Raw genomic sequence first — 15,347 nt, forward strand, 5'->3', positions numbered from 1 at the left:
AGGCCCTCTGCCTGGTTCCCTGTAGCTCCACTTCTCGCTGTGAGGGAACCACCAGAAGGCCCTCGGAGCTGGACCTATGACTGGACAAGTCATAGACCTTCCCCTACCTGGTCTCAAATTATTTATGTGGACACACATGGTCACTGGTACAGAGTACTGTCACCTCTTTGTTTTTTGCTGCCCAGGGCAGCCAAGACATGAAGCTTTATCTCAGCCACACGCCCCCCCCCCCAATCTGCAAAATGGATGACCTGCTGCAAGGATGGCTGAAATAATCTACGGCCTAGTTCTGACGACATGTTAAGCCAAACCAAACCTTGGCTTGGCCCAGAACACTGTGGATCAGGGAGGAGCAAACTGCTGAAGGAGAGCCAAGGTTTAGCTTAGCATGCCAGGGGAATTGGGCCTATGCGAGGTGCTCTGTAAACCTGAAACGGGCTATAAATACTGTTTTCTTGGAACTGGGAGTTGCTTGACCCTGCCTGGCTTTCGGCCACAGAGAAGCTGCTGCTATGAGTAAGAAATGGCGCTATGGCATTTCTACACAGAGGTGGCTGCTTTTCTAGCCTGTATTTAAAAGGGTACAGGGGAGCAAAACCATAGGTTTTGGCGGTGCTCCAGTTGATTTAGTCAGACTCCAAATAAATCTAGCTTAGAAAGCGTCTTTGAAGCTTTAAACCAGTGTTTTCAAGATGGCACTTTCAACAAGGGGTCGTCACAGCTGGGAAGGGAATAATTGACCCCTCCAATTTCCCCAGTTCACACTGCAACAAAGCTTGAAAAATATTTCCATTTGCCACAACAGAGTGCTTCCTTCAAGTGTAATTTCAGCAGGGAGAATAGCATAGGGTGGATGGGGCCCCTTTGGGTGCTGTGGATGGCTTCTGCGGGTGCATATCCACCCATGGGTGCCACATGGGCGACCAATGGATTGGACTCCCTTCGGAGAGATTTTAAGATGTGCTTCAGTGAAGGCCAATGGTGTGCATGGCCTCTATCGCTCACCTTTCAATCTCCAAGTCTCTTAGAAACCAATAAAAGGAAAAGCTGCTTCGCCCCAGGCCGCGAGGCACACTGATGGAATTGTTCAAATTGTAGACACAAATACAATCTCTCTAACTCGGTCTCTGCTTTGATTAAAAAATATTTCTGCCATGTCATGGGAATTCTCAGGCGAACTCCTTCGGCAAAGGCGGGCTGCGCATAGCACTCAAAATCATTTGTAGCTGTGGCAGAACCAAGACTGAGATCATGTAGATAATGATGCCTATTCAGAGCTGGTGACCTCGACTCTTTTGAGTCTCTTTCCCACCCACTCCATAATGGGAGATGTCTGAGAAATTGTATCTGGAACACAAGCAGTGATTCAGAAAATCAGAACTGTAGAGATGGAAGGGACCACGAGGGTCATCTAGTCCAACCCCCTGCAATGCAGGTATATTTTGCCCAGTGTGGGTCTCGAAGCCACAACACTGACATTAAAGAAAGAAACATTTCTGCAAAGCCCTGCAACACCAATTCACTTATTTCCGATCGCTTCTGTTCCACTTTCCCATCTAAAAGAAAGCCAGAGGGGCTAGTTGTTGTTTTTTTAAAATAAAAAATATTTAGAAAACAAGAGGGCAATAAGAACAACAAAATCTATCAGCCAACAGAAGATCAACTACAGTTCAAAAATTTGAATTTTCTATTTAAACCCCCATGGAATAATTAAAATAGAAATAGAGGAGATGGGGCCAGGTGGACCGTCTCAGGAAAGGCGTTCCACAGTTTTGGGGCCAGGACAGAGAAGGCCCTGCCTCTCACATCCACCCGCCATGTCTCTGTGGGGGAGCAAGCAACCGTGTCTCCAGTGTAGATTTCCAAGTTCAGGTAGGTTCACAGAGGATGGAATCAAAGAATTGTAGAGTCGGAAGGGAACCCTGAGGATCATCTAGTCCAGCCTCCTGCAATGCAGGAATATGCAGCTGTCCCATACGGGGATCAAACCTGCAAGCCTGGTATTATCGGCACCAGGCTCATATGACATCCCGGATTACAGACCCTGATTGTAAAATTAAGGCCATAAACAAAGTGTTAGCCAAGGAAGATGGTTTAATACAGGAGTATTTTGACCCAACTGAAACTTCTAAGCTGCCATTAATACCCACTTCCAGATAAAAACAAAAGCCATTTATTTGCTTGATCAGTAATAACACCACACATTGGGACAAATACTATGAACTTCCCAAACAGTTGTTGATGACACCAAAACTGGTTGTGACACAATACCCAACACGGAAGATTGGGAAATCCTAATGGTAGGTATCTGCAGCTAGCGAAAGCGACAGGAAGAGTAAGAGGCCAATCAAAACAAAAAGTCTATAAGGATTGGGGGAATCTTTAAAGAATATTTAGAAAACTATGGAATGAAAGGAAACATCTTGGCAGAATTAGACTCATCCCTGTATTGCATAAATATAAGTTCGTAGGGAGGTAAAAAGAAATTATATAAGAAACATGTAACTGTGCGGTATAATGTAATGGATAGATAAAGTACAGTGAGATTAATTGGAAGTCAGTTTTAAATTTCTTCTCCATAAGTTTTATAATTGTGTTGAGTACCAGGAGTATATATGATGATAATTATATTACTCTTCTTGTATCTTTTATTGTGGTGGTTTGTTTGATTTTTCTGTTATTTGTTTGATTGTATGTTTGTTTACTTGTATGTACGTCTGTTTTCTCATAAATGTATTATATATATATATAAATATATATATATATAAAAACAATATATTCTCATAAATATATATATATATAAAAACAAACTGGTTGTGAATGCACAGGGAAGAGAGAGATGAAGAATAGAAAGCATGGTGTGTGTTGTAGCAGAATGAGGACCAAAACTGTTATCCAGAAATTATAAAGAAAGGGACAGGAAGCAAAACAATGGGTCTGATTGTGCCATTATATAAAGTTATGGTGTGCCCACAGATAAAAGTTACAGCTTTCCAATGTAATAAAGGCTACTGAGCAGCAGAATAAGAAACGGACAAATAAAATGATTCGACCACTTTCCTTAAGAGACAAGTCTAGGGTGGGGGTTGAATCCTTGAATGACAAGGGAGTCAAAGGTGCTGTAAAGGAGGAAAAGGAGCTTGCAGAGAAGCGGAATCCTTTAATCTGTCTTCAGAACGGAAGATACGGAGCAGTTCCCAGTGCCTGAACTAACTTTTGCATGAAGGGAGTCGGAGAAACAGTTCTCTGCACAGAGCTGGAAATGGCCCCAAATGATCAAAAGTCTGGTGCAACTCCCCTAAGAGAAAAGGTTGCAGCATTTGAGAAAATTCAGAGAAAAGACAAGTAAGATGATGGAGAAAGCAGATGGAGAAAAGAAGAGTTATTCTCCCTCTCTTGTAACACTAGTGTACATCCAAGAAAGCTGAATGTTGGAAGATTCAGGGCAGGTAAAAGAAAGCATTTCTTCACAAAGTGCATAATTAAAACTATGGAACACCCTCCCACAGGAAGCTAGCAGCTCGGATAGCTTTCAAAGAGGACTGGACAAATCATGGAGGCCAAGACATTCTGTGGCTACTAGCCATGACGACTAGGTTCTACCTCCACAGTTGCCAAGAATCACAGGTGGGCCATTGTGCTCAGGTCCGGTTTACAGGTTTCTGTGGTTGGTTTCTGTGGGAACAGGGTCCCTTGGTCTGATCCAGCATGCAAGATCCTGTGTTCTTATGCAAGGCATTCTTAAGCAGGTGTCTGCCCAACAACCTTGGTAAGCCTGCATTCAAATAAACACATACGACGTCCGGTGTGAGTTAGTCGCTGATGCCCAGGAACAATCAGTAGCCTTCCAATGTTCTCCTGATTGTTGACTTGGATTCGGTGCCTTTTAAATTTGCAAATGCAAGACCTGCTGGGATTGTTTCCACTCGGGAGCTGCTCCCAAGCAAAGTCAATCGAGGACGAAAGAAGAGCTTGCCGCCATCACCCATCAACCTGTGGCCCTCCATAAAGTTTGGGGGCTCCATCTCCTATCAGTCCCAGCCAGCGTAGTCAATAGTCAGAGGTGATGGGAGTTGTGGTTCAACTGGATCTGGAGGGCTTCAGGAGGTTCCCTTGAGAAGCTGCCAGTTAATAAGGAACCATCATGTGACCCAAACCAATCTAATTGAGGAGATAGCTTCTCTCGCCGTCTCTCCCTATGCTTTAGGCCCTTGTTGTGTTAGTTTTTCCAAGCTGACTCACTTCATTTTTTAAAAGCACATTTGTCTCCACCCTCCTATGCAATCAGTCCCATTCTGTATCCCATTGTGGGATGTTGGCACTGTGAAGGGTGTTGCATAACCAAACTTTGAGAAATACATTCTTCGAGGGAACAGGCAACAAAGGCTCCTGTGATATAGGCTCTGAGGTTGCTGTTTTTCTCCTCTGGATGTCTGACTGCTGCAGTACTGGAGAGACACAGCTGGTAGTGTTATTTCCCGCCACCCCCCCCGAAAGTTTTCCCCCCTATAGTGCAAAACCGAGTCCACAAAACATATGAAAAGGTTCAGATGATCCGAAATTTGCTAACTACAAAATACGGGCACGACCTACAGGAGCAAGACTGTTCAGCAGAAACAGAAGATGCCTTTGCATTGCATTTTACCTATGGCTGATAGCTGCCACTACTTCTGTTTATGCCCCTACTGGTGTGCATAGCTGTCAACCGTGCTTTATTTGGCGGGAAAGTCCCTTATCCCAGTGCCATGTCCCACTGCTGTCCCTTATTGATGATGTCCCTTAAATTTCTCGGGTTTCAAAGGAAGCAGCTCCTCTCCCTCCCTCCCTTCCGGCCAGGGAGGACAGAGGCTCCAACTGTATTGCTTGGCTGCGTTGCTCACCCAATAAGGAGTCTAAGAACGACCGGGGGGGGGTGGAGCTTGCATGCCTTGTCTGATCAAATCGGCCACTTTGCCTGGGGAGTCGCCTTTGCTCAGCGCTTCCCAGCGGAGAGGTGGCGGTGCTTTTCCTTGCTGCATCCCCTTTGCCGGGTTGCTGCGCTGTGGGAACCACTGCTTGAGGCTTCGTTTGGCTGCTGGCTGGGCTTTCTGCCTTTGGCTCAGAGGGACTCAGAAGTTGAACATACCTGTGCTCTGAAAATCCCTTATTTTGGCTGCTGATCCCTTATTTTTGAGGCTGCTGGTCCCTTATTTTCAAATCTGTAAGTTGACAGCTATGCTGCTGTGCCCTATGATGTGTTAGAAATCCCCAAGGCGCCAGGTGCGTTTTGCAACTGCCACAGGCCCAATTGCGACCACACGGAAATCTCTGGGTGCCAGGGTAGTGACTGACATCTTCATCTGGCCAGCCCCTCAGGCTTTCTTAAGTAGAGTTCATTTATTGCATTTATATACCACCTGTTTCTCCAAGGAGTACATGGTTCACAACCCTCCTCAGTTAATCCCTACAGTGACCCCGCGAGGTGGGTTAAGAAGTTGTGACTGGCCCAAGGTCACCCAGGTCCTAGGCAGACACCCTAACCACCTCACCCCACTGGCTTCCTTGCATACCTCTGCTACAGGGGCAGATTAAGTAGGTAATTAAAGAAGGAGAAAGCACAGTGTCATTTATAGAAGGGTCTGAAATATTTTCCTTGAAACTTTGTTTTATTCAGGATTGTTTTATTTGATGTTTTAGTGTGCTGTAAACTGCTTTGAGATTTTTAAAAATATAAAGCAGTATATGCTTCTCCCGCTGGAGGGAAGTTCTGCCAGGCGGCTTCATGGCTCATAGCTTCCCCCGAGGTAGGACGGGCGGCGGCGGCTGTGAGGGGGAACGCTCTCCCAGGCCACGCTCTCCTCAGCCCCGCGCGCGAGGCACCTGAGGCGAGGGAGAGAGAGCGGTGGCGCTTCGGGATCCTTTTCCGTGCCTTGCTTCTGAGTGGCCGCCGAGTTGAGGGAGAGCACCTGAGGTGAACCACAAAATGGGCCCGCCCTCCCAGTCAGGGAGGAAGGGGTGAATTACGTCAGTGACGAGGAGGGGGTCCAGAGGTAGCCAGCAGGAGAGGCAGGGGAGCACGAGAGCAATTGCAGGGGGGCGGGCTGTTAGGCACCAAAATCCTGCATGCAGGATTTCCCCCGTTCTCTCGTGCCTATGCAGTTCCTGCCCTTCTCCCTTCCCCCTCGAGATTTGCTGCAGAGACAAGCAAATGAAGAAGAGAGGGAAGAGTATTAGCTGACATGTCCCCGGATCCCATGGAAAGCACCACAGATTCCTTTGCTTACCAGCTCTTTTTATTTTAAGTTGGCTTCAAACCTGTAATTGTGTAGGTGTATGTATGTATACATATACACACATAAATCTTCATATCTCTTCCCTCTCACCTTCCTTTCACCCAGTTTCTCTGGCACTGGTTTATAAATGCTGCTATGTAGAAATGATGAGAAAGTTGCACCAGCAGAAGGAATGGATATGTGCTGTTAGTAAAAAGAGAGGGAGTTGAACTGCAGGGAGGGACAGACACTTTTCTATGTATTAATTTGTATAATGCCCTCTATGCACATGGTGCTTTGCAAAAAATGGATATGAGATGTACCATACCCCTCTTTGCTATCTGAAATAGACTCAGGGAAAAGAGAGAGAATGGGGGAAGGGGAAGAATGTATGGTTATTTACATTTGGCTTGTTTTGCGGCTCCCAGTTTTTCTTCTTCTTTGGAAACGAGTCCAAGTGGCTCTTTTTGTCTTAAAGATTGCAGACCCCTGGCCTAGGTTTACGGTGTCATTTGGTAATTAGTTTATATATCTGATTTTCAAACACTGCACCTATTGCCCTGTCCTGTGAAAAGGGCAGGACTGTTTGAGTGTTGCTGTATCCCTAGGAATTAAGATACACCCCCCCACACACATCTCCACCTTGTTTATGACGTTGCTAGAGGACTGCGAACCCAATAAACCCTTTACCATTGGAACAGAAAGCTGTATAAGCGAGGCTGAGAAGTACAGCTTTGGCACAAAAGCAAAGCTTCACTCTGGAAACATCCAAGCATACCCGCAAGGTGACACAGTGTACTTCCCCTGGCAAATACCCATGGCAGCGTGTACTGCAATCACAAAATCTCTGGCAGAATACACCGAAAGAACATAAGAGCCTCCTTACTTTCTCACCCTTTACCACTTAACTCTGTTCCAGCAGAACTGCAAACGCTACACAACAGCTCTGAGATTGGATTATTACTAATTGGACTTGTTCATCGCTTGTTACAAAGACGTCTCCAAGTGACTTGCAACGTATTTGAAAGCATAAACATAAATACACTTTAACGTTGAGGCGTCCATGCAAAACCACAAACAATATATGTCTAAAATAACCCCCACATCCTCATCAACCACTGGGAGCTTGGCAGCAACGACATGGAAGCTAGTTTCTAAGAGTGTTGTGGCATTTTAAAGGCTAACAATTTTATGATAGCATAAGCCAGTGCGGTCCAACTTTTCATACCAGAGTACTTTGATTCCTCACTTCTCCTTCCCAAAGCGGTAACTACACTTTGGAAAGAAGGACCCTGTCAGAGCCCTTATGCCTCCTTCACAAAGCCCAGCGCCTCACTTACCTGTCTTTGGGAAGGCAGCATGAGGGCTGAGAGGGGTGTCAAATGTTGCTGTAAAGGTAAAGGGACCCCTGACCGTTAGGTCCAGTCACGGACGACTCTGGGGTTGCACACTCATCTCGCTTTATTGGCCGAGGGAGCCAGTGTACAGCTTCCAGGTCATGTGGCCAGCATGACTAAGCAGCTTCTGGCGAACCAGAGCAGCGCACGGAAACGCCGTTTACCTTCCCGCCGGAGTGGTACCTATTTATCTACTTGCACTGCAAGCTTTCGAACTGCTAGGTTGGCAGGAGCAGGGACCGAGCATCGGGAGCTCACCCTGCTGCAGGGATTCGAACCGCCAACCTTCTGATCGGCAAGCCCTAGGCTCAGTGGTTTAACCCACAGGGCTGCCAAAAAGGTCTTGATGGCCACATGAGGCTCTCGGGACCACCCTGGCATAAGCTTTCATGAAACAACAGTCCACTTCATCAGATATCTGAATTGTTACAGGTATGCATATCCATGGTTTGGGTGTGTGTGTGTGGTGTATTGTAAGCAGTGAGGTCAGAGGGAAACTAAGTGAAGAAAAGTACAGACAGTGACAACTGAGTCTTTGTCTTATAAAGAATGCACAATATACCTGCTAATAGCAGTGAAACTCTGCATTGCACAGAACTGGAAAAACAAACAACAGCAGCCAAAAAGCTGGGCTTTTGATTTTATAATGAAAACTTGCAAAGCAGATGCATGTGAGGAAAGGATTTGGTGTGGTGGAGGACTGATGATCAGCAGGATGAGAGGAGGCCTCCATTGTGATCCTGAGGAAAAACCATCTTCTGAAGCTAGTATTTGCTGGTGTACCACTTTCCATTTTCGTATTTTTTTCTTGATGTTGTGCAAAGGCTAAACCAGCAGTTGGGGAATCCTTCCTGCCCACTGCAGAGGGTTGCATTTGTTTGCGGATAATATCAGCAACGCACCTGCAATAGGGGAGGCTAGAGCAGCCCAAAGTGGACAGGATGCATCCCCCCTCTCTCTATATACTTCACTACCTGTCCAGCGATCAACAGATCAGTCCTGCTACAGCTCTGAATTGATCACTTAAGGGGAAAAGGTCCCATCTAGTCAAGCATCCCAGTCTCACAGCAGCCAAGCAGATGCCTGGGGGAAGCCTGAAAAAGGACCTGAGCACAGACTCCCTCTCCTTGCAGTTGCCAGCAACTAGTATCCAGAGGAATAATGCCCATGACCGTGGAGGCAGAACACAGACTGTCAGGGGGCTGCCATCGGAACAGGGGAGGGAGGCATGGGAATACAGAGAGCCGTCCAACGCTTCTGAGGAGCAGCTCCTTGTCCAACTGTGGGGAAAGCCACACCTCCAGTGGAGCAGAAGGGGAATGGGAAAGCCAAGCGAGGGGAGGGCTCAAAGATGCTACTGAGAGCCCAAGCGCCTCACCTAGCCCAGCCGGCCAGGAAACAGGCACACTGTTTCTGTCGCCCAGTTTATGCAGAGGGGTGAAATGCAAAGAGGGAAGGTGGAGATTTGGGGTGTCCAAGTTCTTATGCTGGGGGGGGGGGCGGAAGGGGACACTCCCGAAATCTGCAAGTGATTGAGACGGACATGAACTTTCTGGTCTTGCACTGTAAATAGTTTGCACAAATAAAAACCTGCTAAAGACAGGTTGGAGTCCTGTCTGGTTACTCGTGAGCAACCACCTCACCGCCTGACACAAACATTATGGCCACTGGCATGGAGACACAGGGAGGTGCCATACACAGAATCAGGCCACTGGTCCATCTAGCTCAGTACTGTCTACACTGGCTGGAAAAACAGAGCGTGCTGAATTTTTCAGCTTTCAAATTCCCAAAATGATGGGTGCTAAAAATGACTTTGAGAATTCAAAATATATTTTGGCTAAATTGATATGATTTAGTCTTCGTGGGTAAGCAAAATGGGCATAAAATTGCACAGAAATCATTAAAACAATTGCCAAGTACTTGCAGTTCTATCAAATATTAATTTTATTTTTTTATTATTATCTAGCATCGCCTGACATTTTCAGAGAGAAAATTAAAACTCTTTGGTTTTCCGAAAGCAGTTTGTATGCTTCTTCATCAAATGTAGACTTACCAGTTACAAAAACAAAAATTCCTCACACCCCCAAAATGTATTTTTGTAAGACTCCTCATGGAAGATATTTGCAAACATTAAGTTTCACTCCCTAAAATGACATGCCCTACCCCAGCCAATCTGGAGATATTGGGGACTGATCCAGGGATCTTCTGCATGCAATACAGATGTTCTACCATGGGATCATGGCCCTTCCTTTCCTTGTCAAGGGCTTCTCCTGCTCCTTTCTTCATGCCATCAACTTTGCCCCAGTTTCCCAGCAGCTATCCCCGCCCTCACCTTCCTTCTCGCCCTCCATGCTCCCCCACGGAGCATATTAGGTCCTCAAGCTGCAGATTCCCCATGCTTGGGTGAAACAAGAAAACGGATTACAGTGGTACCCCGCAAGACGAACGCCTCGCGAGACGAAAAACTCGCAAAACGAAAGGTTTTTTCGTTTTCGAGTTGCCTCGCAAGACGAATTTCCCTATGGGCTTGCTTCGCAAAACGAAGCTTGCCCCGGGGACAGCGGGTCTTCTCTTTTGAAGCAAGGGGCGGCGGGGAGATAGCGATCTCCCCGCAGCCCCTTGCAGCAAAAGATGTCGGGGGAAGCGGGAAGCGAAGCGCTTCGCTTCCCGCTTCCCCCGCACCTCTTCTAAAGCAAGGGGCTGGGGGGAGATAGCGATCTCCCCCCAGCCCCTTGCAGCAAAAGATGTCGGGGGAAGCGGGAAGCGAAGCGCTTCGCTTCCCGCTTCCCCCGCACCTCTTCTAAAGCAAGGGGCTGGGGGGAGATAGCGATCTCCCCCCAGCCCCTTGCAGCAAAAGATGTCGGGGGAAGCGGGAAGCGAAGCGCTTCGCTTCCCGCTTCCCCCGCACCTCTTCTAAAGCAAGGGGCTGGGGGGAGATAGCGATCTCCCCCCAGCCCCTTGCAGCAAAAGATGTCGGGGGAAGCGGGAAGCGAAGCGCTTCGCTTCCCGCTTCCCCCGCACCTCTTCTAAAGCAAGGGGCTGGGGGGAGATAGCGATCTCCCCCCAGCCCCTTGCAGCAAAAGATGTCGGGGGAAGCGGGAAGCGAAGCGCTTCGCTTCCCGCTTCCCCCGCACCTCTTCTAAAGCAAGGGGCTGGGGGGAGATAGCGATCTCCCCCCAGCCCCTTGCAGCAAAAGATGTCGGGGGAAGCGGGAAGCGAAGCGCTTCGCTTCCTGCTTCCCCCGCACCTCTTCTAAAGCAAGGGGCTGGGGGGAGATAGCGATCTCCCCCCAGCCCCTTGCAGCAAAAGATGTCGGGGGAAGCGGGAAGCGAAGCGCTTCGCTTCCCGCTTCCCCCGCACCTCTTCTAAAGCAAGGGGCTGGGGGGAGATAGCGATCTCCCCCCAGCCCCTTGCAGCAAAAGATCTCGGGGGAAGCGGGAAGCGAAGCGCTTCGCTTCCCGCTTCCCCCGCACCTCTTCTAAAGCAAGGGGCTGGGGGGAGATAGCGATCTCCCCCCAGCCCCTTGCAGCAAAAGATGTCGGGGGAAGCGGGAAGCGAAGCGCTTCGCTTCCCGCTTCCCCCGCACCTCTTCTAAAGCAAGGGGCTGGGGGGAGATAGCGATCTCCCCCCAGCCCCTTGCAGCAAAAGATGTCGGGGGAAGCGGGAAGCGAAGCGCTTCGCTTCCCGCTTCCCCCGCACCTCTTCTAAAGCAAGGGGCTGGGGGGAGATAGCGATCTCCCCGCAGCCCCTTGCAGCAAAAGATGTCGGGGGAAGCGGGAAGCGAAGCGCTTCGCTTCCCGCTTCCCCCGCACCTCTTCTAAAGCAAGGGGCTGGGGGGAGATAGCGATCTCCCCCCAGCCCCTTGCAGCAAAAGATGTCGGGGGAAGCGGGAAGCGAAGCGCTTCGCTTCCCGCTTCCCCCGCACCTCTTCTAAAGCAAGGGGCTGGGGGGAGATAGCGATCTCCCCCCAGCCCCTTGCAGCAAAAGATGTCGGGGGAAGCGGGAAGCGAAGCGCTTCGCTTCCCGCTTCCCCCGCACCTCTTCTAAAGCAAGGGGCTGGGGGGAGATAGCGATCTCCCCCCAGCCCCTTGCAGCAAAAGATGTCGGGGGAAGCGGGAAGCGAAGCGCTTCGCTTCCTGCTTCCCCCGCACCTCTTCTAAAGCAAGGGGCTGGGGGGAGATAGCGATCTCCCCCCAGCCCCTTGCAGCAAAAGATGTCGGGGGAAGCGGGAAGCGAAGCGCTTCGCTTCCCGCTTCCCCCGCACCTCTTCTAAAGCAAGGGGCTGGGGGGAGATAGCGATCTCCCCCCAGCCCCTTGCAGCAAAAGATCTCGGGGGAAGCGACATCTTTTGCTGCAAGGGGCTGGGGGGAGATCGCTATCTCCCCCCAGCCCCTTGCTTTAGAAGAGGTGCGGGGGAAGCGGGAAGCGAAGCGCTTCGCTTCCCGCTTCCCCCGACATCTTTTGCTGCAAGGGGCTGGGGGGAGATCGCTATCTCCCCCCAGCCCCTTGCTTTAGAAGAGGTGCGGGGGAAGGGGGAAGCGAAGCGCTTCGCTTCCCCCGACATCTTTTGCTGCAAGGGGCTGGGGGGAGATCGCTATCTCCCCCCAGCCCCTTGCTTTAGAAGAGGTGCGGGGGAAGCGGGAAGTGAAGCGCTTCGCTTCCCGCTTCCCCCGACATCTTTTGCTGCAAGGGGCTGGGGGGAGATCGCTATCTCCCCCCAGCCCCTTGCTTTAGAAGAGGTGCGGGTGAAGCGGGAAGCGAAGCGCTTCGCTTCCCGCTTCCCCCTTTGCTGCAAGGGGCTGGGGGGAGATCGCTATCTCCCCCCAGCCCCTTGCTTTAGAAGAGGTGCGGGTGAAGCGGGAAGCGAAGCGCTTCGCTTCCCGCTTCCCCCTTTGCTGCAAGGGGCTGGGGGGAGATCGCTATCTCCCCCCAGCCCCTTGCTTTAGAAGAGGTGCGGGGGAAGCGGGAAGCGAAGCGCTTCGCTTCCCCGCTTCCCCCGACATCTTTTGCTGCAAGCGGCTGAAGGGAGATCGCTTCTCCCGGTGCTCCGAAGCCGGGCGGGGGGCAGGGGACACCTCCCGCCGCAGCGGGGACACCTTTTGAAGGCAGGTGGGGGGGAGCAAAGACTTTGGCCCCCCGCCCGCCTTCAGAAGAGGTCCAGGACCTCTTCTGAAGGCTGGCGGGGGGCAAAAGTCTTTGTCCCCCCTGCCTGCCTTCCCAGGGGCTTTTAAATCGCCCCGGACAGCGGAGAAGTCCTCCGCTGTCCGGGGCGATTTTAAAATGCCGCCCGCCAGCATTTTAAGATCGCCCCGCACAGCGGAGAAGTCCTCCGCTGTTCCGGGGTTTTTTAAAATGCTGGGGGTGGGAAGAAAAGCCCTTGTCCCCCCCCCCAGCCTTCAGACGAGGTCCGGGGACAGACTGTCCCCGGACCTGGTCTGAAGTCGGTTTCCCTAGGAACGCATTAATTGATTTTCAATGCATTCCTATGGGAAACCGTGCATCGCAAGACGAAAAAACCGCAAGACGAAGAGAATTGCGGAACGAATTAATTTCGTCTTGCGAGGCACCACTGTACTCCAAATAAGTAAATACATATGTTTGCCAATGGCACCTCAGAGTCCCATGACAGCCACGGACAAGTAAAAAACTGGAAGGTGTCCACATTCCTCTCGTAATGCACACACAAGGTGCCTTCACCTCAGCTTCACGTGGGACAAAGGGCCTAGTCTAGCCAAGAGACAACAAACAAAACAAGCAACAGGAATGAGGGCAGAAGAGTTGATGGTTAGCGGAGGGATGGATAGGAAAACAGACCAAGGGGAATGCTAAGGACCTCTGGGATAGCAAGGCTTTGCCTTTCTCAGCAAATTCATTAATAAATTCTTTCTTAGCAAGAGTAAAAAACAAAAACCCCAGCCAACTACAGTGGTGCCTCGCAAGACGAAATTAATCCGTTCCGCGAGTCTCTTCGTCTAGCGGTTTTTTCGTCTTGTGAAGCAACCCTATTAGCGGCTTAGCAGATTAGCGCTATTAAAGGCTTAGCGGCTATTAAAGGCTTAGCGGCTATTAAAGGCTATTAGCGGCTTAGCGGCTTAGAAAAAGGGGGGAGCAGAAAAAAATCGGAACACTCGCAAGACGTTTTCGTCTTGCAAAGCAAGCCCATAGGGAAAATCGTCTTGCGAAGCAGCTCAAAAACGGAAAACCCTTTCGTCTAGCGGGTTTTCCGTCTTGCGAGGCATTCGTCTTGCAGGGCACCACTGTACACAGGAAAAACTCTTACTTGGAGGAAGACAGGTGCAGAGGCTGGTATTAAAGAGCATGGAGCGGGCAGGGGAAGGGAGCTGTCCACTGGGAGTTTGCAATTCATGGTGCTGAACCCTGTCAACAGTCTTGGGTTCTCTACAATGCTTTGCCCTGGTGCATTGCAGCAGAGAACGAGGATGTAAGGCGGAAGCAATGTCACAACAGGTGGCTTGATCTGGATAGTACAAAGGGCTGACACTTTAGGCATTCAACACATCCATTTCCCTGTTTCCAGACTTTCCCCTCTAGCCTCACAGAAGTCAAATAAGCAAAGGGAGTAGCTTCTGGCCTAGTCAAGTTTGACTCAAAGGGCAATATCTTTTAAAAAATAAAAATAAGGAAAATAAGTCGGTTCAAAGCAAAACAAAATTGTTCAAAGCAAACACAGTTCAAAGCAAAACAAAATTGAGAAGTCAAGGAAACTGCTCCTGGAATTGCTATAGGCGATTGCTGCATGGCTTTGAGATCTTCTGAAAGGGATTCCCATAAAGCTGAGGAGGGACCGTTGTGATATATTTATTTCAAGGTGGCAGCCACTTTGAACCGGGTGGGGGAGCGGCGGCTTGAAAACTGATTCCTACTTATTCCTGTCCCGAGATTCCTGAATTGCATCTCTGTGTTAGCCCAAACACATATGAAAATACAAATGAAGAAGTTGCCTGCTTGAGGCCATATTCACACCAGACATATACAAGAATGATTTAACAATAATTCTCTCTTCCCAGGGAACTCTGGGAACTGTAGCTCTGTGAAGGGAACAGGGGTCTCTTAACAACTCTCAACAGCCTTAACAAACTTTAGTTCCCAGGATTCTTTGGGGGAAGCCAGGACTTTAAAACTGTATGATAAAGAGTGCTGATGGGGCCACAGCTCCAACAGCCTGCTGTTCTGCCCCAGCGCCCACCTCATTTTACCTCAGGGGCGGAAAAACTTTTCTAAAACAAAACAACAACTGTGGGCTGCATTCCCCTCTGGCCAACCTTCCGGGGCAACATGCTTAGTGCCTGGTCAGAGGCAAAAGAGGACAATGCAATGGGTGCACATTTTACCTTTGTAGAGTAGGCTAGCTTTTCCACACAATTACTGGAGATCAAGGTCCCATGTGGTGACATTCAAGGAGGGCATAAAGTTGAGCTAGGGTGAAGGCGTGGCCAGGGAAGGTGCCTGTGGCCATTTGGCCTTCAGGCCTGAGGTTCCCCACTTCTGCTGTACCTACCTAATGGGCAAACCAGCTCTATGGGTGAATTACTGTGATGGCATCAGGGACTGCTAGGATTTGAACCATCTAGCCCTTAGGGCTGGTGCTCCTCATGCGAGCCCCTCAAGGCTACCAAGCAGTGGGAGAAAAGGGCAATTCTATTCTCTTCTGTCTCCAACCCCAAGCAACCCATTGGTT

The 15,347-nt window shown here is 49.7% G+C and overlaps 1 protein-coding gene and 1 long non-coding RNA gene across 3 annotated transcripts in view; both read right to left on the bottom strand.

Moving 5' to 3' along the window:
* LOC310686050 overlaps positions 1–15,347 on the bottom strand; it is a 317,292-nt gene that overhangs the window by 166,779 nt on the left and 135,166 nt on the right. The gene's annotated exons all lie outside the window — the stretch shown is intronic.
* Positions 1–15,347, bottom strand: part of FAM13A (family with sequence similarity 13 member A) — a 156,126-nt gene that overhangs the window by 84,839 nt on the left and 55,940 nt on the right. The window lies entirely within an intron of this gene.

The sequence above is a fragment of the Podarcis liolepis genome (genome assembly GCF_965112155.1).
Source record: "Podarcis liolepis genome assembly, chromosome: 9".
Taxonomy (NCBI): domain Eukaryota; kingdom Metazoa; phylum Chordata; class Lepidosauria; order Squamata; family Lacertidae; genus Podarcis; species Podarcis liolepis.